This window comes from Cebus imitator, unplaced genomic scaffold (assembly GCF_001604975.1).
Source record: "Cebus imitator isolate Cc_AM_T3 unplaced genomic scaffold, Cebus_imitator-1.0 Scaffold642, whole genome shotgun sequence".
Taxonomy (NCBI): Eukaryota; Metazoa; Chordata; class Mammalia; order Primates; family Cebidae; genus Cebus; species Cebus imitator.
The window spans coordinates 314,180-340,340 of NW_016107957.1; the positions used below are offsets into that span (position 1 = coordinate 314,180).

Here is a 26,161-nt window from a genome sequence, read left to right on the forward strand (position 1 = left end):
GGAGGCTGAGGCAGGAGAATTGCCTGAACCCAGGAGGCGGAGGTTGCGGTGAGCAGAGATCGCGCCATTGCACTCCAGCCTGGGTAACAAGAGCGAAACTCCATCTCAAAAAAAAAAAAGGTAAGAAAAGCACATGGAATTTTACCCTAGTTTTAGTGCTGGTCTGCCCTGAGACCAAGGCAAGAGTGGAGCTCTCCCCACACCCCTCACTTTAGAGGGATCTGGTTTGAACTCCCCTACGAGCTTCACCCTCCCATGAGCTGCAGAGTCGGCGGGTCAAGGAGACACACCCACCTAGGTCCACACCCCCATGCTCCCTACTCCCCAACCCCGGGCTTGAACACACACAGATCAAGTTTTCAAACACAAATTCCAAGTATGAGTAGTCCCAAGCCCACATGCAGGGCTTCATGCAGGTTTCTTTCCTGGATCTGCCCTCCCAAAGACTGACTTTGCTGCTTCTGTGCATAGCACTGGGCCTGTAGTGTGCCCAGGGAATGGCTACTGGCTGGGGTGTTCAACCTGTGAATTCCGAAAGGCAGGTTGAGAAAATTCCATCTGAAGACTTTGGGTTTAGAGCTCCCTCGTAACTTAGAGATGGTTTTTTAAAAGGACTCAGGTGTCCATCTTTGGTTCAGAAAAGATGATCTTGTACCTAAACTTCTCCCATGTTGCCATCACAGCCTCAAGTGTCATATTGGTAAGTAACCTTATGGTCATAAGTTGTATCTTTATTAACAATGACTTACTCCAGGTGCTAACCTCAGTTCTTTTGAAACAGAACATCTGATCTTGTGATATTAAAGCTTCTTTATTTTATGATGTTAAAGCTGCTTCCTTTACTAAGCAAGTGACTTTTCAAATTGAAGATTTATAATTAAATGCAAAGATGGTAAATTAAATCATGCCACTGGTATGAATGCTTTTATGTTAGGCTTAGGAATAATCTTTTTATGCTTTTATTTAAAGTGTTTATAATATTTAAAAGAGTTTGCCATATTAGACTATCTTACAGATGTCCTATGATTCCATTTTTTTAAAACATGTAATTGACATGATTTCACATTTTAAAAAGTAAGAATGTGAGCAAATGTGTAAGTGGCATAATATTTAAGAGAAATGGATTTATCAATTTTATTAATTAAATTGAGATTTATGAGAGCCTTTGAAGTGCTGTGGAGCATTTCAGAAATAATGACCAGGTACAGCGGCTCATGCCTGTGATCACAGCACTTTGGTAGCCCAAAGTGGGGGAATCACGAGGCCAAGAGATGGAGACCATCCTGGCCAACATGGTGAAATCCTGTCTCTACTAAAAATACAAAAATTAGCCAGGCATGGTGGCATGGGCCTTTAATCCCAGCTACTTGGGAGACTGAGGCAGGATAATTGCTTGAACCCAGGAGGTGGAGGTGGCAGTGAGCCGAGATTGCACCAATGCACTCCAACCCGACAACAAAGCAAGACTCTGTCTCAAAAATAAAAAAATAAAATAAAATAAATAAGATTGTGAGCTTGCTTGGTCAGGCATTTGAAATGCTAAAAGTAAATCAAATATATTAAGCACATTAATACAGTTTAAAATATTTAAGGGGGTTTGCTGGATACAAAAATCAATATTAGAAAGCAATGGTACTTCTATACTTCACCAACAAGAAAATAAAACGGTCCTCACATAAATGAATTCTTGGTATACAACAAAGTTGCACTGCAGGGCAGTGGGAGTAAAATGCCTTTCCAATAACTGGTGCTAGGATGATTGTGTACCATGCTGGAAAAAGATGCAATTGAACTCCTAATTCACACAAAAGTCAATTCCAGGTGAATATGTGATCTAATATGTTACAAATTGTTAAGTTATCCAATGATTAATATAGGAGAATAGCTTCATGACCTGGGGGGTGGTGAAGGGTTTCTTAAATGAGACACAAAAAACACTAAGCATAAAAGGAAAGATTAGTACAATGAATTACATGTAAACAAACACTTCCATTCAACAACAAAAAAATGCCATTAAAAGAACAAAAATACAAGCCATAGACTGACAGGAGATATTTGCAACTTATGTAACAAGCTAACAGCAACAAAACTTGTTTCCAATAATATAAACAAATTGATAATTTGGTAAGAAATTTGATTTAAAAAAAAGGCAGAAACCTCAATTAAAAATAGGCAAATGACTTGATTTTGCATTTCGCAATACAGAAAATCCAAATGCCTACTAAACATGGAAAAGTGTTCTTCATATAATTAATACAGAGAGATGCTAATTAAAATAATAAGATGTCATGGGGTACCTACTACATTAGCAAACTTTTTAGAGTTTCATAATATCAAATATTGATGAAGAGGTCTACTTTTTGGTGGGAATGTACTGTGATTTGTACAGTCAGCTTGTTTTTGTTGTTTTGTTTTTTGAAACAGGGTCTCACTCCATCGCCCAGGCTGGAATGCAGTGGCGCAATCTCAGCTCACTTGCAACCTCTGCCTCCCAGGTTCAAGCAATTCTTCCACCTAAGTCTCCCAAGTAGCTGGGACTACAGGAGCATGCCACCATGCCTGGCTAATTTTTGTATTTTTAGTAGGGATGGGGTTTCACAGTGTTGGCCAGGCTGGTCTTGAATTTCTGGACTCAAGCAATCTGCCTCCTTCAGCCTCCGAAAGTGCTGGGATTACAGATGTAAGCCACCACACTTGACCTGGACAGTCACTTTGGAAAACAATTAGTGATTATTTTACTGTGCTGCTTGGAGGAAGCATCACCCCTCTGGGAATCAGGATCTTTAGACATAATTCCCCAAATGGGTCACTGAGAATGATGGTGAGACATTCCAACTTCCACTTAGTTCCCAGATCCACGTATCCTGGGAATACAACACCATATACAGTGGCAGATGCCTTAAGGTCTATTCCGTAACCTGAGGATAGCGCCCTATCTTTTGCAGGGTGCCTTCTGCGAGCTGGCTCTTTCGCTGTACCTTCCAGAGGTGCTTTCACTACTCTTTCACGATGGCAGTTTCCAGATGGTGCATGATCCATAACCACAAGCTCAATGCCATACCTTCATTGCTATGAAAGCAGTCCTGTGGTTCAAAGGTAGTATTAGGTGCCATCCCAGGTCAGTCGGTCGTACACTTTATGAGCTTGCACACAGTGTTGACAGCTGAGGCACCACAGGCAGGAAAAGTAAAAACATATCTGGAATATGTGTCAATCCCATTGAAGATAAAATGTTTTCTTTTTCAGAGTTGAATGGAACTGTTATAAACAATAGGCCACTAAATAACTGGTTGGTCACCTGAAGGAAGAATACCAATAAGAGGAGTAAGTTCTAGGGATGTGATATACAGCACGGTGACTATAACTGATGCTGTATTTTATAATTGAAATTTGCTTTCAAGATTGCTAAGATCTAGTTAAGCATTTTTCTACCATAAAAAGGTAACTACATGAAATGATAGATGTATTAATTGGCTTGATTTTGATAATCATTACACAATGTATATGTACATCAAATCTTCACACGTACACCTTAGATACATAACATTTTTATGTGTCTCTTATACTTCTATAAGGCTGAGGGGAAAAAGAAGGAATGATACCATATCAAGAATTCGGGAATGATCTTTATTGCTGGAAGGTTAGACATTTAGCAGCAACAGCAGGTAGATCAGCCATGGTGAGAGGGAGTTTATATCGTAGGAGCCAAGCTTCAGAGCTGCTTGGAACACCGCAGGAACCTGCTTCAGAGTTCTTTTTTCTCTTGGCCCAAGTCAAAATTAGCAGTTTTCCAAATTATTCCAACAGTTTGTTGAAGCAGTATTCCCAAGTAAATTATATATTTCGCCTCCAAAATGGCCTATAAAGGAAGGTGTGAAGTATAGCAACTTGTCCTTTACCTTGGAAGGGATGTCTCAGCATATTCCAAAGTGTTGACACCTAAAAATGTTATTGAAGTGTGTGGCTGCTGAATCTTTGTGTGTTTGTCTTCCTTCATTTAGATTACATGTCTTAACAAGATATCCAGAATAATTGCCATTTCTTGCTCCTGAGGTCCAAATAACATGATGTCAAGTAAAGTTCTGTGGGATGTTCAGATGGCCCAGAATCCTTTGCACTATCATGGCAGAGATCTAGAGAAATGACATAGTGCTTGGACAAGACCATGAGTGTACACTGTTATCTACACCATGTGTGTTTCTTGTCCTGATTGATAGAGAGTAAAATGGAAGCAGATCAATAGCCACTAACCACACCAAAGGCAATGTTAATCTGCTATAGTAAAGATGCCACATCGAATACAGCAGATGTAATTGAGGTTTCTACTTGGATATGTTTGTAGTAGTTCAATGTCATATGCTCTGATTCACCTGATTTTCTAGGGGCCAGCATGGTGAATTATATGGGGTTATAATGAAATCCACCACCCCTATATCCTTTAAATTTCTGAGGGTGACGGTAAACTCTGCCGTGTCACTCCTGGGATGTTATATTGCTTTTGATTTATAGTCTTGGTGGTGGGCTGAGAATGTAGTTTCAGGGGCTTCTACTTGCCATTCCTATTACAATAGCTCTTACTCTATAAGTCAATGAATTAATATGAAGGTTCTGTAAAATCCTCATGTGTCTGTTCCAATTATATATTCAGAAACTGGGAAAATGATCTCTGTGTGAATCTGTAGAGCAGAGGACACATATGTGCAGCTAGGACTCCATTAATTACTTGACCCTCATATACTTTTGCTCTACCAAGAAGTCCATGAATATGCTTTTGTTCTTTGGGTATCAGCATCAATTCAGACCCTCTATCTAACAGTCCTCATAAAAGCTATGTATTCCCATTTCCAGAGCATGGTGCCCTAATGTATAGCCATAGACCTTTTGGGGAATAGCTAGAGGAATCACTACTGTATACGTTTGTCCTGGTATTGTGGGGTTCTTCTTCATGTGGACCTGGCCTCTCTTTCAGTCAAGGGGAGTGTTCTGCAGCGGGTTTGAAAACTACCTTAGGTTTGGAAACTGAGCAAGGAATCCTGACTTCTACTGGAGTAGCTGACCGTAGTCTTCAGCTCATCTACCCTTGGTTTTCTTTTGATTTTATATATTTTGAGCAATATTCTTGAGGCTACATATCTATCTAACTCCTTAGAACATTCTATTATATTTTTAAAAATGAACTATTCAATTTATATGAATTTGTAGATTATGAAAAACTAATCACTGGTGGAATAAATCAGAACAATGATTGCTTCTGTGGCTGGGGACTTACTGGGGCATAAGGCATCCTTTGGAGATCAAAATGAGCTTGCTTCTTTTTTTATTTTTAAATTGACAAATTAAAATTGTATACATTTACGGTGTACAACATGATGTTTTGAAATATGAGTGCATTATAAAATGGCCAAGTCAAGCTAATTAATAAATGCATTGCCTCACATGTAGTTTATTTGTGGTGATAACACTTAACATCTACTCTGTTAGCAATTTTCAAATATATAATACATTGTTATTAACTATCGTTATCTTATTGTACAATACATCTCTTGAACTTACTCTTCCTGACTGGCTGAAATTTTGTATTCTTTGTCCCAGATCTCCTCATTCCTCAGCCCTCTCCATGCTAGTTCCTGATAATCACCATTCTACTCTCTGCTTCTGCGAGTTCAGCTTTCAAAAATTCCACCTACAGGTATGATCATGTGGTATTTGTGTTTCTTTGTTTCTGGCTTATTTCACTTAGCATAATGTCTTCCAGGTTCATCCATGTTGTGGCAAAGTTCCTTCTTTTTTAAGGCTGAATAATATTCCAGTTTGTGTGTGTGTGCGTGTGCAGGTATATACATACCATATTTTCCTTTTTAATGTTTTATTTCATTTTCAATTGACACACAATCATACATATTATTTATGGAGTATAACAAGATGTTTTGATACATGTGTACATTGTGAAATGATCAAATCAGGTTAAGTAGCATATCCATCACCTTACATATCTATCTTTTTTTTGTTGTGAGAAGATTCACAATTCTCTCTTTTAGCTTTTTTGAAATATGCAATATATTATTGCTAACCATAGTCACTCTGTTGTGCAGTAGAACACCAGAACCTATTCCTCCTATCTAGCTGTAACATTATACCTGTTGACGAACCTCTCCCCATCCCCACTCCTCCTCACTACCCTCCCAGCCTATGGGAACCATTATTCAACTTCTATGAGATCAACTTTTTTGGATTTCACATATGAGTGAGGTCAGGCAATATTTGTCTTTCTGTCCTTGGTTTATTTCACCTAACATAATCCTCTGGGTTTATCCATGTTGTGCCAAATGACAGGATTTTATTCTTTTTTTATGGTAGAATGGTATTCTATTGTGTGTACCAATATACCACATTTTATTTATCTGTTCTTTTGTTGGTAGACACTTAGGTTGATTGCATATCTTGGTTATTGTTATTAATGCTGCAATCAACATGGGAGTGCAGATTAGCTCCTCGACATACTGATTTCATTGCCTTTGGATATAAATCTTTCATCTTTTTGATAACAGCCATTCTAAGAAATTTGAGTATTTCAATACAAAATTTTAGGGATTGCTGGCTCATATGGTAGCTCTATTTTTAATTTTTTGAGAATTAAAAAATGTTCATAATGGCTGTACTAATTTATGTTCCCACAATATATAGGAGTTCCCTTTTCCCCACATCCTCACTAACTTATCTTTCATCTTTTTGATTAAAGCCATTCTAAGAAATGTGAGGTGATCTCTTATTGTGAGTTCAATGTGCTGATGATGATGGATTAGTGATACTGAGTATTTTTTAATGTGTCTATTGGCCATGTGTATGACTTTTTTAATGACAAATGACTGTTCAGGTCCTTTATCTATTTTTAAATTGGATTATTTGTGTTTTTTTAAATATTGAGCTTTTTGAGGTGTTTTTTAGCATCTATTGTTTGAGTTCCTTATATGTTTTGCATATTAACCCCTTGTCAAATGCATGGTGTGCAGATATTTTCTTCCATTCTGTAGGCTGTCTCTCCAAAGTGTTGATCTTTTCTTTGCTGTGCAGAAGCTTTCCAGTATGATGTATTCTCATTGATCTGTTTTTGCTTTTGTTCCCCCTGCTTTGGAGGTTATAGCCAAAAGATTATTGCCCAGACCAATTTTGTGGAGCTTTCTCTTCTGGTATCTTCTAGTAGTTTTACAGTTTCAGGCCATATGTTTAAGTCCTTAGTGCACTTTTTTTTTTTTTGAGTATTTTTATTTATTTTATTTATTTTTTTCCCCCATGTATTTATTTTATTGCATTTTAGGTTTTGGGGTACATGTGAAGAACATGCAAAATTGTTGCATAGGTACACACGTGGCAGTGTGATTTGCTGCCTTCCTCCCCATCACCTACATCTGGCATTTCTCCCCTTGGTATCTCTCCCCAGCTCCCCACCCCCCACCGTACCTCCCCTATTTCCCCCCAACTGACCCCAGTGTGTAGTGCTCCCCTCCCTGTGTCCATGTGTTCTCATTGTTCAACACCTGCCTATGAGTGAGAACATGCAGTGTTTGATCTTCTGCTCTTCTGTCGGTTTGCTGAGAATGATGGTTTCCAGGTTCATCCATGTCCCTACAAAGGACCCAAACTCATTGTTTTTGATGGCTGCATGATATTTTGTATATGGTGTGAGATAAGGATCTAATTTAATTATTGTGCATGTAGGTATCCAGATTCCCCAAAACCATTTACTGACGAGACAGTTCATTCCTCATTGTGTGTTCTTGGCTTGGCATCTTTGTCCAAAATCAATTGACAGTAAATGTGTGAATCTATTTCTTGGCTCTCCTTTCTGTTCCAATGGTCTAAGTATCTGTTTTAATGCCAGTACCATGATGTTTTGATTATTACAGCTTTGTAGTATATCTTGAAATCAGGTAATGTGATGCCTCCAGCTTTGTTCTTTTTGCTCAGGATTGCTTTGGCTATTTGGAGTCTTTTGTGGTTGCATATGAATTTTAGGAATGTTTTTTCTATTCCTCTGAAAAATGTCATTGGAATTTTGATAGGAATTTCACTGAATTTTTAATTCATTTTGGGTAGTATGAATATTTTAACTATATTAATTCTTCTAATCCAGGAACACGAGGTATCATTCCATTTACTTGTGTCTCCTTCAGTTTTTTTCATCATGTTTAATAGTTTTCAGTGTACATATTTTTCACCTTCTTGACTAAATTTACTATTTTATTTTTTGATGCTATTGTAGACGGAATTGTATTCTTAATTTCTTTTTCAGATATCTCATTATTAATATATAGAAACACTACTAATTTTTGTATGTTGATTTTGTATCCTGCAATTTACTGAAAAATTTTTTTAGTTTTAATAGCTTTTTCTTGGTGTCTTTAGGGTTTTTAAATTTAACATATAGTTAAATTTAATATATAGTTAAATTTAATAGTTCACATATAGTTAACATAAAGTTAAAGACAATGTTAACTTTATGATTTGGATGCCTTTTATTTCTTTCTCTTGCCTAATTTCTCTGGCTAGGACTTTTAACTATTCCACAGAGTTTCTGGTGGTCAGGAATCTGAGGGTGGTTTTGCTGGTTCACTGATGGTGGTAACATGCTACTGTGTGGCCTCTGGGATCCTATCATCTCCATGACTACTAGGAACCCTAGTTCTGAAACAGCATCTCTTATCATCAACTCTGATCTACAGAGGAGAGCCACCAGACCTGAATGACACTGTTGGCCTCTATCAGCAATTTCCTTATTGCCTTGATATATAGAGTCCTCCATGTGCATTCAAAAATCCTATTTAGTTGGTAAGTTTCCAGTTTCACATAGTAGACCCTATTTAGCATGCACACTTTGCTGGGCCTTTCAATTCCTTCCTCCAGTCTGCCTGGCAACTCTGACACCTCCACTTGATTTAATATGGGCCATTGCTCTTAATATCTTCTGAAGTCCATCCCAGCTAGAGCTAAAAATAATGGTTTGATAGTTTATTTTCATTTCACCCATATACTTCACTCAACTTTCTTCTGGGTTAGGATTCAGCTGGAGTGATGTGTGATCCTGAGCTCTGATTGGTGTTTCAATTCTTCCCATATGATTGGGGTTAATACAAAGTGCATGAGATTATTATAATCAGCTCAGAAAAAAGAATGGTGGACACAAGAAGAGATCAGAAAGTACGCAGAAGAGGAACAGACCCGGGAACAAATAGCTTAAACTTACAAAAGAGCTAGCATGAAGTCCTGTTTTTCAGGAAGAGATGTCTATATAAGGCCAATGTGAGGTTCATTTTCAGACAATTTATTAATGTTAATTGAGAGCTTTTTGTTTGTTTCAAATACTATAGCCATATTTTTCCCGTCTGAACCCAATAAACAGCTAGTAAAAGTAGCCAACATGGACAAAAATTAACACAGAAAAGGCCTGTGGTCATATTTAACACATTAACTATTCAGCATTGAGACTATATCCATTTCTATTTTCTGCCAGAAAATTAGCAGCAATTAAAACTATAACTTTTTTCTTATGTCCATATAGGCCAGAGGTTAAAATAGAAAGTTAAATAACATGAATGACATGGCAAATGACCCAGCAAGTGTTTTACCGAGATAAGCTTTAACACTTCTGTTAAAATATTGAAAAATTGTCACTTCCTTGTTAGAGCTGAAAATAGCCAGCTCTTACAAATTGTTCTTCCTGATGCAAATCCATGTTAAGCTTTGTATTATTAACACAAATCACTCAAAACAATTACAAATGGGACTTAGGGAGAATTGTGTAAAAAATAATACTAGATTGTTGATAAAGCATTTAATCCAGTTTAAATGAATGCTTTACCCAAAGAGAGCTGACTTGAGGTTTTTTTTCCTTTCCTTCTATAAATTCAAGGCTTACATAAAAATTCAATTTAATAAATATGTATTAGGCAGCTGCTAAGTAAAAATTCAGTGACTAGGTGTTCCCAGGACCACAAATGTGAAGAAGATGTAGTGAATACTACATAAATTACAATGTAATTGTGGTAATAAATATTAAAGATGTGTAATTTATTACAATGGAAGGCAGCATAGAAACTGACTATTCAGTGAAGGAGTGGATTACTTTTAACATGTGTGATGGAAAAGGAATTTATAAAAGAAATGATATTTGGGGTAGGCTTAGAAGTCTGTGCACCATTTCAGAAGTTGGTGATGGGCCTATAGGATGATTATTCTGGAAAAGGGTCTTTCACCAAACAGGTCATGGAGAACTGAAAGCTCATGGTGTGTTCAGAGAACAGCCAGCAGAGGAGAGGAGGAAAGAAGAGAAGGAAGGAAGAAGATCAAGCTGAAATGGTACTACAGGGACTCTTAATGTTCCATTAAGCCAAAGAGTGTGGGACAGGAGAGTAATTCAATTCAGTATGTATTTTGAATTGATGACTGATGATAGTGACTAAGGAGAATTAGAAAGTAGAGGCAGTTAGACTAGTTCAGTGGCTGTGGAAATAGTCTAGGTGAGAGATGAGGTCACATTTCAAAGGCCTTGAAGAAATGGACACCTTTGGCAGAGATACAATGTTGTCTCCCAATGTCTGTTTGTTGCTTCTTGTTTTACTTATAACCTCCTGACCTTTCACTAGGTTCATCTCCATTAAGAAGAAAGATTAATCCCTGCCTCCCTTGCAGTTAGATGGGGTCATGTGTCTAAGGTCTGGTTAGCAGATATAAATGGCAGCAGTATGTGCAACTTCTGTGGAATGACCCTAAAGAAAGAGATTGACTTTTCTTTATCTTTTCTCCTTTCTGATGGTTGGAGGATGGACATGGTGGCTAGATCTGGAGCATCCATTTGGGCTATGAGGCAAGTTCAAGATGTGAGAAGGACACTGTCTCCCTGACACCTTGGTTTACCATACAGCACCTGGGCTGATTCTCTCTGTAACTTTACCTGAGAGAAATAAACTTCTGTCTTGTATAAGCCATTGTTATGGGCTGTTTCTGCCATTTTTAGCTGATCCTAATCCTAATTTTTACATTATCTATCCATAAGCTATGAAGAACCTCGGAAAGCTTTAAGCAGGGGAATGAAATTATGAATATCATCTATTGCAAGAGATTCTCTGCTCACCATGTCTTGAAAGAACTGGAGAGATGCAATGCTTCAGGGATCGACACACCTTAGGAGGCCACTGCAGCCAGCTGGTTTGAGAGGGGACCTGGATGGAAATAAGGCAGTGGGAATGGGCTGTCATTCTGTGAAGATACCCACAGCCCTTTGACAACTCCCACATTTTTGCTCTTACTATTCCTTCTGATTAGAAAGATCTCACCTTCAGACCTACTGAGTCCTGAAATCATCTTCAGCATTCTCACGGAGTTTTGTTTTCCCACAAACGTTTGTCCACTCATATTTGTTCCTGCTATCAATGCTCTCTCAAACACACATATAAATCTGATGGTATTTTTCCTAGTTAAACTCCTTGGGTGGACAAAGCACTCCAAGAACTAACCATCATGGAGCACTTACTGTGCACTGGGCAGATCGTTAAGCCCTTTATATGCACTGTCTCATTGACTCCTCTAAGCGTTTCTGTGAGGGGAGTAGCTTCTTTCCAAGAACGCTGGACTTCCCTCAGAAGCCACATTCTCTCCTGGCTATCCTACATAGGCAAAGGGGAATGTCGTTGTTGATAGTGTTGTTTCTGCCTTGGCGCTTCTCAGGTGCCTATTGGGAAGGCGGTTACCCTAGAGCTGGAGGCTTCCAAAAGGAGAAGTTAACACCCACTGTCTTTAGATTGTGTTAGCCATAATACTCAACAACAACAAATAAACTCTATGTCTTTTATATATTTAAATCACTGATCCAACTCAACAGATATTTACCAAATACCAATTTTGAAATTTACATCCTACCACTTATTTTGATGAAGAAAATGAAAAATACAACAGTTTTATTTTCTTTTTCCATAGATTAGCCAGTTGTTCTAATACCATTTACTGAAGAAATAATAGTACTTATTTCCCTCTCTGGTTTGCAATACCATATTAATCATTTATTTTAAAATAATTTTCACCTATGGGTGTATCTTTTGGAATGTTATAAACTCAAATTATTCCCTGGAAATATAACCTTGCAATTATGTGGAGCTTTTTAAAATCTTTTCTTTTTTCTTTTTTATTTTTTTAGACAAGGTCTCACTGTGTCACCCAGGCTGGAGTGCAGTAGTGCAAATTCTAGCTCACTGTAACCTCGAGCTCCCGGGCTCAAGCAGTCCTCCAACCTCCCTACCACAGCCTCCCAAGTAGGTAGGACTGCTGGTGTGGGCCATCATGCACGGCTAATTTTTTAAAAAATTATATATATATATAAATGGGGTCTTACTATGCTGCCCAGGCTGGTCTTGAACTCCCGGCCTCAAGCAGTCTTCCCACCTTGGCCTCCCAAAGTGTGGGATTACATGCATGAGTCACCATGCCTGACTTTATTTATTTTGGAATAATTATAGACTCACAGGAAGTTGCACAAATAGCTCAGAGTCCTGTGTACCCTTCCCTGCAATGGTGACATCTTATATAACTGTACAATATCAAAAGTTGATACAAAAATACAAAAATTGATATTAGCAAATTACTGTTAAATAAGCTACACCTATTTGATTTTTCACCATTAATAAAAGCACTCCTTCACTATTATGGATGTGTGAATAGTTCTATGCAATTTTATTCAAATATTTAGATTCATGTAACCACCACCACAATCAAGAAACAGAATGATTCCATTACATACTTCTTCATATTTGCACCTGGCCCTCACCTTCTTCCACCTCTCCCCCAACTTCTCTGTGTCCTGGCTATCACTAAACTGCCTCCATCTCGATCCTTTTGCCATTTCAAGAATGCTTTATAAATGGAATCATTACTATACAGAATTTTTTGAGAGTGACATTTTCCACTGAGCATGTTGGGGCTTGAAGTCCATCTAGGTTGTTGCATGCATCAGTTGTTTATGTTTTTTGGCTAGGCGTGGTGTTTCAGGCCTGTAATCCCAGCATTTTGGGAGGCTGAGGCAGGCAGATCACCTGAGACCAAGAGTTTGAGACCAGCCTGGGCAACAAAGGGAAACCCCATCTCTACTAAAAATACAAGTAATTAGCCGGTGTGGTGGCTTGCACCTGTGGTCCCAGCTACTTGTGAGGCTGAGGCAGAAAAATCACTTGAACCCAGGAGTCAGAGGTTGCAGTGAGCTGAGATTTTGCCACTGCACTCCAGCCTGGGCCACAAAGTGAGACCCTATCTCAAAAAGACAAAAAAAAAAAAAAAAGTAGTTAATGTTTTTTGCATTAGTAAGTAGCTTTCTGTTGTATGGATTTGGCAGTTCATTCAACCATTTCACCAATTGAAGAAAATTTGGGTTGTTTGCAATATTTTGCTATTATGAATAAAATGGCTATGAATATTGGTGTATAGATTTTGGTGTAAGTTTTCATTTCTCTGGGATAAATTCCTAAGAGTGCAACTTCCAGGTGATATAGTAAGTACATGCTTTTCTTTATACGAAATTGCCAAATTATTTTCCAGAGTAGCTATGCCACTTTACATTTGTCCCAGCAATGTATGAGAGATACTGTTTCTCTGTATTCTTGGCAGCATTTAATATTATCACTACTTTAAAAAATTGTGATAAAATTCACACACCATAAAATAGACCCTTTAAAAGTGTATAATTCAGCTGTTTTTAGTATAAAAAGCTGTGTATCCATGACCATTATCTAATTCCAGAATACTTTAATCATCCCACAAACAAAACCATATCCATATCCCCCATTCCCTGTCCCTCCTCTCATCCCCTAGCAACCACCAGTAGACTCTCTGTCTCTATAGATTTGCCTATTCTGGACATTTCATGAAAATGGAATTATAATATGTGACCTTTTCTATTAATGTTATTTTTAATTTTAGTTGTTCTAATAGAAGTGTAGTGATATCTGGCTGTGGTTTTAATTTGTGTTTCCTTAGTGACTAATAGTGTTGAACATCTTTTCATGTGCTTACATGCCATCCCTCTTTCCTTTTTGGTGAAATATTTGTTCATATCTTTTGCCTAACATAAAAGTCCAAAAAAGGAGCTTAATACATATAAGGATGAGATTGTCATATTCAAGCTAGAATGCAATGAAGCGGCATCTTTAAACTGTGAAAGGGAAGGTACAAAAGGAACAATCAGTATTTCAGTTCTGACCCTCCACAGTCAGAGCTGGTTAAGCACACTCTGTAAGGTTGGCGTCTGTCCTTATGGCTGATGCTGGCACTGTGGGGATGACTGTCACTGATGCAGGGAAGAAAGATGGATGCCAAGAGGATGAGGGAGCAAGAATAAGCCAGAGCTCACAGGGCAAACTGGGACCATGGCAGCTCCCACTGCCTCGGGTCTTGGTGTGGGTGTCCTGCAGAATCTGAGATCCTTCATGAAGGAGCTAAACACATGCCTGGGCCAGCAGTCAGAAAAGGTGAAGGAGGATCTGGGGAAGGTGGAGCAATTGAAGGCCTGGGTGCTGTGTTACACCAACAAGGAGATCCAAAAAAAAATGACAATGTGCATAAACTACAAAAATGTCTCCTGCTTCATTTCCTTCTAATCTCACATAAGAATCTCCTCTGTGACCCTTCCTAATCAGAAATACCCACTGAGGGGAATTTGGGGAAATTTAATTGAGCCCCACACTCACAAGTAATATTTCAGCTTATTTTTGCAACATTTTAATAAAGTGGGCATGGTGATAAAGATATCTGAAAGGGGCCAAGCATGTTGGCTCATTCCTCTAATCCCAGCACTTTGAGAAGCCAAGGTAAGATGATTGCATAAGCCCAGGATTTTAAAACCAGTCTGGGCAACATAGTGAGATCTTGTCTCTACACAAAATTTTTTAAAAAAATTATCTGGATGTGATGACATACCCCTGTAGTCCCAGGTACTTGGAGGCTGAGACAGAAGAATTGCTTGAGCACAGAAGGTCAAGGTTGCAGTGAGTCATGATTGCACCACTGCACTCCAGCCTGGGTGACAGAGCGAGATTCTGTCAGAAAGAAGGAAGGAAGGAAGGAAGGAAGGAAGGAAGGAAGGAAGGAAGGAAGGAAAGAAGGGTGGGAGGGAGGGAGGGAGGGAGGGAAAGAGAGAGATGGAAGGAGAGAGAGAAAGAGAAAGAAAGAGAGAAAGGGAGAAAGAAGAAAGAAAAAGAAAGAAAGAAAGAGAAAGAAAGAAAGAAAGAAAGAAAGAAAGAAAGAAAGAAAGAAAGAAAGAAAGAAGAAAGAAAGAGAAGGAAAGAAAGAGAAAGAAAAAGAACGAAGGAAAGAAAGAAAAAAAGAAAGAAAAAGAAAGAAGAAAAAGAAGAAAGAAAAAGAAAGAAGAAAGAAAGTCTGAAAACCATCTGGAAAAAACAGCATGCGTATCTGGTAGCTTTAGATCTGGTTTATTGTGGTAACCATGCCCTAGAGGAGTTTCAACTGTACTTACTGGAGAATATTATCTGACTGGATCCCAGCAGAAAAACAAGTCTTTCCCAGATGGAATTTTGACAAAAATCTATTAAATGTACACAGATGAGGGCAGAGTGAAGCAAAGCAAGAAGGAAAATTGGGGCATCAGAAGAAGCAACAGTAGGAAGTCGTTCCCTCCCAGAGCCCCGTGCAATTTGGAGCCAAGAGGAATGGTGGTGTGCAGGGACCCTGCTAGTGTCAGAACCTTGGTGTCACCTTGAAAGGGTAGAGAAATGCCCTGACCCAGCCTCATCCTGCCCTCTGAACTCCTGCCAAAGCCTCCCAAGTCTCCAAGCGGCAGATGTAATGGCTGAAAATGGATCTAGGAAAACAGAAAATAGTTAGTGCAGAGTGACAGCTAATTCAGCCAAACTTCTTGCTGTTTTACCAAAAGAACCTGAGTTATGACAATAAATAAGCTGATGTAGGGGGTATATTTCCTGTGAAACTTGCTTTTTTTCACTGAAGCTAAACCATATTCATCATTTTGACAATTACCATTAATTTTCATTTTTTTTTCTCAAATGGAACATTGCCCTATAAATTATTTTCATAACAAAGAGTGACTCAACTTTCGATAAAAGTGATGTATGGAAATCTGCCATATTCTCACTCATAAATTACTCATAAATTTTCTCTGTGTTAGTCAACTTCTCTAAGTGTTCTGAGTCACAATAACTCATAGTCAGGCATTGAAAATACAAGTCAACTATTCTAAAGGTGAAAGTGTACAATGAGTTAATATGGCATTCATGTAATCACATAAGAAAGCCATCAGCTCAACATAGTCAAAGCACTAACTGCACTTAGTTCAAAAAGTTGGTGGTCTTAAAACTCTTGCAGTCAATACTAAAACAAAACACTCTCCAAGTGCACTCTTGCTCTTAAGAATAAATTTGAAAGGCTGGGCCTGTAATCCCAGCACTTTGGGAGGCTGAGGTAGGTGGATTGCTTGAGCTGAGGTGACCAGCCTGGGCAACATGGTGAAACCGTGTCTCTACAAAGAAAACATAAAAATTTACCAGATATGGTGGCATGTACCTGTAGTCCCAGCTACCCAGGAGGCTGGGGTGGGAGGATCACTTGAGCCTGGGAGGCGGAGGTTGCAGTGGCTAAGATTGCGCCACTACACTGTAGTCTGGGTGACAGAGCAAGACCCTGTCTCCCCCTCTAAAAAAAAAAAAAAAAATCAAAATGTCCAGCATAGATCTCTGGCTATTTACTTGGAATATATTTGAGCTTCATCCTCCATTTCCTTCCTTCCTTCCTTCCTTCCTTCCTTCCTTCCTTCCTTCTTTGGGTAAGATATAAAAACACCTGTTTTTATATCCATTCTTTCACCTCCCTCCCTCCCTCCTTCCCTCCCTCCCTCCGTCCCCCCGTCCCTCCCTCCTTCCTTCCTCCCTCTCCCTTCCTCTCTCCCTCCCTTCCCTTTCTTCCTTCCCTCCCCTCCCCTCTTTCTCTTCCTTCCTTTCTTCCTTCTTTCCATTTTCAAGCACTTTCATGTACACTCCCATTTAATCCTGAGCAGAGGCATCATTTCCACAACACAGATAATGAAACTGAGACCAGAAAGTTTGAATGACTTTCCTACTCACTCCAGCTTAGAAACGTACAACTCATGAATCGAAAGCAGGTTACCTGCTTCCAAACTCTCCCTGCTTCAACAAAATACTTTACTATATCTTAAAAAGGCCATTTACCTGCCTGCTGATTAGGTAACCTGTATATACTTTCTATGACCTATCTGCCCTAAAAATCCATCTCTGACTTCACTCCTGTGAATGCCCTGCCTTGCTAAGAGGGATGTGTTAGCAGTCTTTATTATTTTTAAAAACTTTTCGCAAACTTATTGGCTCCACAGTGGTGAAAAAAAATCAAAACAACCATAAAAAACTCACGTGGGAGTGATGACCTCTAAACGCCACTCTTCAGTTCAAGAGATAAATTGGCTACAGGGACAGAAATTACAAATGCAACTGAAACATGCATCACAAACTCCCAAATCAGCTCAAAAGAGGAGACCTGCTCAAAGTCTGTGTTTGTCTGTTTAATCTACCTCAACAAGCATTGGAGAGAGCAGGGTAGAGTGCAGGGTTTTGCTGACACATATTTTCAAGGATGTCTACTCTAACTCTTGCCACTTTCCCTCCGTTCGCAATGATAATAACAATAGTATTTATTGGGTTCTTACCACCTGCCAAGCACTCTTCTCAAATCTCTCCACAGTAAACTCAACCTTCATATGGACCTTGTGAGGTAGGTGCCCTTATCTTGATTTTATAAATAAAGGAATAGACAGAGGTAAGTAAAGTAACTTGGCCCCGGTCACCCGGCTAGCATTGGCAGAGCCAGGCTCAGGCCTAGGCAGTCTGACCCAACCTCTGCAGCTTACTGCCCTCCAGCAAGGTCTTCTTCAGGTCCTGCATGAATGGGCTCCTATGAATCTGTGAACCTCTTGCAGAAGAGGAACATTTTATCCCAGTAGAGTGCCTAGTACTGTGCACACACAGCAAAGTTTATTTGAATAGCTCAATAATAAATGGAGGAAAGAAGGGAGGAAGGAAGTGAAGGAGGGAGGAAGGGAGGAAGGGAGGAAGGGAGGGAGGGAAGGAAGGAAGGAAGGAAGGAATGAAGGAAGGAAGGAAGGAAGGAAGGAAAGTGAAAAAATGGATATAAAAACAGGTGTTCTGAGAGGTCAGAAAAAGAAAAGATTGTTTTAGGGTGGGTGGGGGTAGGAAGAAAAGGTTACAACAGGAAGCCTTGAATAATGGTAGAATTTCAATCAGCAGAGATAAAGGAAAGTAAATTTCAAGAAGAAAATTATGTAAATTAAGTCAGAGAAACTGGAAAGCCCAGAGATATATCCAGCGAACAGCATGTGGCCTAATTAGTCATGGCTTAGTCTTGGGCTGCATGAAGGGATACAGGGAGATAAGTCAGGTCAGTTGAGTTGAGATTGCTGAATACTGCAAATGGTAGGATGAAGAAAATATTGGATAAAAAAACGGAAGCCCCTGGCAGAGTCTGAAGGAAGAGGAAGGAGGATGGCAATCTTAGGATCGTGCATTAGGGAAATTAAAGTGGCACTAACACATGGGGAATTGTACAGCAGGGACTGTCGGTCTATAGTGAATGGATGCCTTGGGTCTATGAATGAGTGGTAGGGAGTCTGTGGATACTTGAAGTGTCCACAGAACTTTGTCTAATTCTACTGAGAATATCCATAGCCTCTCATGACTCTCAAAAACTGTGACCTGCCCCTATCAAATGGACTATCCCAAGGCAGGAGTCCAAAAAGAGACCAACATTCCACATATATGAATATTTTAACATTATAAATCAAGCTAAGAAACTGTTAAAATATTCTTCATTCTACCTTGGCAAATATAACCTCACAATGATGCAACTGAGAAATATGTGACTAAAAAGTGGAAAAATATTTTTAAATGACTAAACTTAATTACTACTGAGCACGTTTTGAGTGTTAATGGCTCATCAATGTTTGATGAATAAGAAAAAATATATACAATTCATACATTATGGCCCATTTAGTCCATGTGACTTGTTTTTCTCACATTCATTTAACAAACTATTATGTTGTTATAATAAGATTTTACACCGTTCTGTTCTGTTGACATAATAATCTAAATAAAAAATATATAGTAATGTTATTCAAAACTCACTCTCAATTTACTTTTGAAAAAATACAAATTCTAATAAATGTAAAAGACTCAAAATATCGTCTAATAGGTTAACATTATCTATTAAAATTTAAAAAATTAAAATAACAATGAGACCACTACACACCTGTAAGAATGACTAAAATCCAAAGCACTGATGACACAAAAGACTGGCAAGGATGTGGAGCAACAAGAACTCTCGCTCATTGCTGATGGCAATGCAAGATGGCCCAGCCATTTTGAACAAAGGTTTGGCAGTTTCTTACAAAATGAAACTTACTATATGATCCTTGTTATTTACCCAAATGAGTTGAAAACTTATGTTCACACGAAAACCTGCACACATTTTTTTGGCAAATTTACTCATGATTGCTAAAACTTGGAAGAAACCAAGATGTCCTTTAGTAGGTGAATGGATAAACAAATTGTGGAACAGCCATACAATGAAATATATTCAATGCAAAAAAGAAATCAGCTATCAAGTCACAAAAAAATATTGGGGAACCTTAAACACATATTGTTAAGTGAAGGATGTCAGTTGGAAAAGGCTACGTACTATATGATTCTGACTATATGACATTCCGGAAAAGACAAAATTATGGGTACAGTAACCCATAGGGAAGATTTTAGGACAGTGAAACTATTCAGCATCATACTGTATATGAGTGGATTACACATTTCTATACTATAGTAGTCATTATACATTTGTCAAAACACACTTAGAGAAAAATCAGATATACAGGCATATACAAATTCAATAGAATGTGCGACACAAAGAGTGACCCCTAATGTAAACTATGAGTTTTAGTTAATAAGAATGTACCAACATTGGCTCATCAATTGTAACAAATGTACCACACTAAAACAAGATGTGATTAAAAGGGGAAACTGATGAATGCAAAGACCAAAATGTTATCCTTTGCTTCATTTGCCATTTGAGAAAATGAAATCTATAATATTCACTAATATGTTATATCATAAAATAATAATTATTATAAAATGTCTTTTCATATTAAACAAAGATTAAGACATGGAAGTTTTCTCATCTACCCCTTCATGTAGATGGGAGAAGATGAGGGTTGATGTGGGAATTCTCTGTACTTTCTGCTTAATTGTTCTTATAAATCAAAAACTGACCTCCCCAAAAGTTTGTCAGTTAAAACAACGGCAGAATACAAATTATAACTAATGAACATAAACACTTAAAAATTATTTAAGTAGATCAGAATTTCATTAATTTATTAATTCATGTATTTTGAAGCTATTATTAGATCCATAAGCTTTTAGGATTGTTATCTCTTTCTGATTAATTTACCATATTATCATGAAATGACCTGTTTTATCTCTAGTAATATTTCTAATTTGCTTTTGAATGTACTTTGATGTTAATAGAGCCACTCTAGCCTTTTTTTTTTAATTTGTGTTAACATGCTGTATCTCTTCTCATGACTTTACTTGTGTCTTTATATTTAACAGGTACCTTTTTTGTAGGATCAAAGCCTGGCTCCAAGTAAAGCCCAGGTGATGTCTTGGTGATCTGCAGTGCTGCAGGCAAGTGATAGGACAGCTGAGTCATCATACAGCCTTTAGTAGCACAAGCATCCTTAACATGAAGCACTGGTACCTCCTGAGTTACCACCACATTTATGTTTCAAAGGAATTACATCAAACACAATATTCCAATTCATCAGCACTAAATATGATCATAAATATTCAATAAAATATTTTCTTTAAATTAAACTCATATTTTGGCTTTTTAGTTTTGTGAGCATTTTAGATTGATGACTCATTAATGAACCATTCAGGACAAATGTACAGTTTAAAAGGGAAAATCAGAACAAGGATGATGAGAGATCCTCAAATGCATGTCTGTTATATTCAAATAATAGTATTCAAATGTATGTCAAATAGATTCAAAATAAAAAGAATCACATAGCTAACAAGTGAAATACAAAACACCTAAATGACCATTTCTGCTTTTAGAATAGACTTTCGTGGTTTTGTTTCATCAAAACAATGTTAAATCAATGCTGTTTTTATTATTTTTATTATTATTATTTTGAGATGGGTCTCACTCTGTTGTTCAGGCTGGAGTTTGGTGGTGCAATCATGGCTCACCACAGCCTTGACCTCCCCGGGCTCAGGTGATCCTCCCACCTTAGCATCCTGAGTAGCTGAGACTACAGGCTTGCACTGTCACACCTGGCTAATTTTTGTTTTTTGTTTTCAGAAACAGGGTCTTGCTATGTTGCCCAAGCTGGCCTCAAACTCCTGGACTCAAGCGATCCACTTGTCTCAGCCTCCCAAAGTGTTAGGATTATAGGCATAAACCACTGTGCCCAGTCTATTTTAATATTATTAACTTTATGTTTTTAATGTGCAGACTGGTTTGGATTTTATTGGTTTGCATTTTATTGTTTTTTAAAGTGTCTATAGCCATAAGGAATTTATAGCTTGTTTATGTTTAAGTAATACTGTGTTTATATTACATTCAAGAAACACTGTGGTAGAAATAATTTGTCAACACTGGGTGCCGTTATTTTTTTTTTTTCTTGTAAAGGGAACCACCCATTAAGTTGCAGAGATGCTGTGCCAGGTCTTTGGAAGAAATAGATGTGAATAAATTATGTCCAGCACCCACATTTGCATTGTAATCAGTTATGAATTCCGGTTTGCATGGGGACTTTTGTAAATATTTCTTTGTGACTAGGAATAGAGTTGTGGCAAAAGTTCCTGTTTCATAATTCACCTTTCTTCATCACCAACCTGTAGAAAAATAGGATTTAAAGAAATCAGCTAGAGTAGCCCGCTTTCAACACCCTGAGTGATGCAAGGTCATGTTAGACCCTACCAAAGATTACTCCTCACCCTCGGGGCACAAAAGGAGAGGAGCGAAGGACTGAGAGGAACATTGTCAGCTTCTGCAAGGTTTTCTCAGCAAGATCATCATCCACAGAGGCACATATCTCCAGGAAAGACTGTCCTTTAAACCGGTGAGTTCACTGCTCAGACTTCAACCTGTTTACTCTGTCACTTTTTGTCAATTCATTTTTTTAGAGAAAGAATCGCTCTGTCGCCCAGAATAGAGTGCAGTGACATGATCTTGGCCAACTGCAACCTCTGCCTCCTGGGTTCCAGCAATTCTGCCTCAGACTCCAGAGTAGCTGGGACTACAGGCATGCACCACCACACTCGGTTAATTTTTGTATTTTTAGTAGAGATGGGGTTTTGCTGTGTTGGCCAGGCTGATCTCGAAATCCTGACTTCAAGTGATCTGCCGGCCTTGGCCTCCCAACGTGCTGGGATTACAGGCGTGAACCACTGCACCCAGCCCAATTCGTCATTCGAAACATGCTTGTTGGCCAGGTGCAGTGGCTTACACCTTTAATCCCAGAACTTTGGGAGGCCAAGGCAGGTGGATCACCTGAGGTTGGCAGTTCGAGACCATCCTGACCAACATGGAGAAACCCCATCTCTACTAAAAATACAAAATTAGCTGGGCGTGGTGGTGCATGCCTGCAATCCCAGCTACTTGGGAGGCTGAGGCAGGAGAATCACTTGAACCCAGGAGGCAGAGGTTGTGATGAGCCAAGATCACAGCCATTGCATTCCAGCCTGGGCAACAAAAGCGAAACTCAGTCTCAAAAATAATAATAATAAATAGATTAAAAAAAAGAAACCACGCTTGTTTTTTGTGGTGCCAGTATTGTTCTTTCAAATTTTCTTCAGGGTCATGGAAGGTTGCTAGCAGGCTGTGGTCCATGAACTCACAGAAACTATAAGCCATCCGTGAAGAAGGAATGGGTCCATCTGAAGAGTACCAAAGGGAAAAGTAAGACAAAGACATGGAGCAGCCACAAGGGGATGAGATGGATGAAGGGGGGGAAGAAGAGAAGAAAATCAGACCTCAGCCCCAAAGTAAGGCTTTTTGGTGTGGAAGTATAGAGTTTCTAAATACATGGCACAAGTTCATCTAAATGAGCAGAACATGGCTGTACAAATGTTTAATGTATTTGTGAAAATTATACTTGTTGAAAATGAATTATTCACATTCAAAACCAATATTTCAAGGCTTGTGGCTAAACTATTATCTGTAAAAGCCATGGCTTATGTGTGACATTCTGGCTGTGCTTTTCTGTTTCACTTTTATCTGTTCTACAGACGAAGGCGATGGTGCAAAAAGGAGTTTACCAGAAATGAGTATTGAGTAACAGTCTCATCTTAAAATACTTTTGCAACTTGTTATGCAAAATCACAGTTGCAGAAAAATTGGTTTCCATCAAGAGCTATTAAGTGAATCAACTACACTATCTCTAGATCAGATTTTTTAAAAACCCATTCTCCTTCACAGAGAACTTTTGTTCTATTTGTATACATTAGAGCAACCAATACATATCAAACTTCAGGCCTCTTACAAGTAAGTAAATACATCAAAGAAAAGTTTTTACTTAATTGAAATTTGGATTAAAATAAATATTCAATAGTGTCAATTCAGGAATTGTAGGCAGGGACATAATTTAACAAATACCAAAACAATACAATATTTCACCACATGTTTTCTACCCCTATTGGTGTATCATGCTTGGAAAAAGAAATAATCTTAGCAAATAACAAGAAATTTGCTTTTCTATGAGAGTTATCTGTTGCATTCTTTTCTCTTTTTAGTATTTTTTCTAAAAATACTAAATAACAGGATTTTTTTAAATCCTGTTTAATAATAGGATTAAAAAAATCATTTGCTTTGGAAAGTCATTATTTTCAGGGTTTTTTGTTTTTGTTTTTGTTTTTTGAGACAAGGTCTCATTCCATTGCCCAGCCTGGAGTGCAGTGGTGCAATAATGGCTCACTGCAGCCTCGACTTACTGGGCTTAGGTGATTCTCCCACCTCAGCCTTCCAAGTAGCTGGGACTACAGAAACCAGCTGTCACGCCTGGCTAATTTCTTTGTATTTTTTATAGAAATGGGTGTTTGCCATGTTGCCCAAGCTAGCTTTGAACTTCTGGGCTCAAGCAATCTACCCGCTTTTGCCTCCCAAAGTGCTGGGATTACAGGCAAGAGCCACTGCACCCGGCCTTTGCTCTGGTCTCTAGCATTGTTCTTGAATTGTTAATGGTGAAGAACCTGAATTTTTGTGTTGGATACTAGTATTTGAATCTGAGGTTTTCTGGTTGCTGTTGCCTGGACAGTGGACAGGAGGCTATCAGTTTCAGTCTATTTCTCTCTTTTAAATAGGGTTGAGTTGTGCACATCTTATAAATTTGTGATGAGAATTAAATAATATATGACAATGTGAACATAGTGCTTGGCACATTGTAACCAAACAATAGTATTGGTTACCTTTGATATTGGCATCGGCATTATTAGGTTTATATTTTTTAATGATCTGGTGTTTGCTAAAAATTGTACATTTCAAACAAGCTTCAAGGGACAGAAACTGTGTTCTCTGGTATATGAGTAATGATGACTTGTTTGCAGCACTGGGTCTTTTGCAGATTTCATCACATGTCTAAAAGTAATTTAAGATATGCTTATTATATACTGAAATATTTAAAACTTTAACTTATATATTGAAATATTTAAAACTTCATTAACCTGATTTTACTTTGTAAATTCTCATTTATGGGATAAAGAAAATGTGGTATATATACACAGTGGAATCTATTCAGCCATAAAAAGAATGAAACCATGTCATTTGCAGCAAAATGGATGGAACTTAAGATTACTATGTGAAGCACAATAAGCCAGACACAGACAAATTTCACAAATTCTTACTCATGGGAGCTTAAAAGTTATTTCATCAAGATAGTAGAATGGTAGATACCAGATGCTGGGAAGGTTGTGTGAGTGGAAAGGCAATGAAGAGTGTCTGGTCAAAGGGTCCTAAAAACACAGTTGGATAAAAGAAGTAGGTTCTAATGTTCTATAGCAGTTCTGCTATTCTGTTCTTGCTAACTATATACTACAGTTAGCAACAATGTAGTGTATATTTCAAATTAGCTAAAATAGGGAACTTGAAATGTTCCCAACATGTGGAAATGATAAATACTCAAGGTGAGGGATACCCCAAATACCTGGATTTGATTCTTACACATTCTACGCATGCAACAAAATATCATGTGTATCCCATAAATATGTAAAATATTATGTACCAATTTAAAACACAAAAATTTCTCATTTATATGTTTCCATAAATTACATTTTATATAGAGAAGCTATATGCAAAAAGATTTGCCTGTGAATCTGGTAATATATTTCTAGTCTGCGTGTACTGGAGAACAATTTATGTGACATACAGTCTGGTTTCTTCATAAAGCTAACAAGTGGATTGAAGTAATGATATAATATCACTAGGGAACATTTCTGTCAGGATTGTAGTTATAAAATTTTCAGAGATGGGATTTGGAGACTATGCTTTTGCTACTAATTAAGGATACTGTATTAATTAATGTCCCAAAGGGAAACGGATGGCATATTCAAATTAGGATAATTCAAGCATAGGTTTTAAATAAGTGGTCTATTATAAAGATATGGACAGGGTGGAGGGCAGCTGTAACGGAACCTGTGACTGAGAATCACGAGTAGGGAAAGGTATCTGAAACCAGGAAGGGAGAGAGAGACATGTAGAGGAGCCCACGTTAGAGAAACTGGGACATTTTTTTGAGGGACATATACATACTTCTATTTGGAATACATTTCCTGCTCGTTCCCTGCCCCTGCCCTCCTGCCAGAGCTTTCCTACTGGCAGGAAACCTGTGGGGCACAGGCAGCTGTCAGAATAATCCATTCAGATCAGACTCCAAAGTCAGAGAACAGGTGGGAGGGAGGTGGAAAGTGGATCTTGAGGGGCAAAAGGAAATCTTTGCACACACGCTGATGCTATATAAATCTAGAATTTGTTCTCATTATTATATTCACTGATGGTAACAGGTGTTTACAAATCAGAG

At 38.2% G+C, this 26,161-nt stretch overlaps 2 long non-coding RNA genes across 4 annotated transcripts in view; both read left to right on the forward strand.

Annotated features, from left to right (window-relative positions):
- Window positions 1–10,984, forward strand: part of LOC108295504 — a 13,200-nt gene extending 2,216 nt beyond the window's left edge. Inside the window, exons 1-5 of one of the 3 annotated variants that reach the window (XR_005198197.1) lie at window positions 1,258–1,295; window positions 3,247–3,324; window positions 5,625–5,689; window positions 10,258–10,419; window positions 10,817–10,984. This is a non-coding gene — a long non-coding RNA (uncharacterized LOC108295504). The other 2 variants (XR_001821430.2, XR_005198196.1) reach the window with 2 other exon arrangements.
- A 10,590-nt stretch (window positions 10,985–21,574) lies between these two features.
- On the forward strand, window positions 21,575–23,707 carry LOC119469400. Its single transcript, XR_005198198.1, has 2 exons — window positions 21,575–22,210; window positions 22,947–23,707. It is a non-coding gene; the product is annotated as an uncharacterized LOC119469400 (long non-coding RNA).
- Window positions 23,708–26,161: the final 2,454 nt, after the last annotated feature.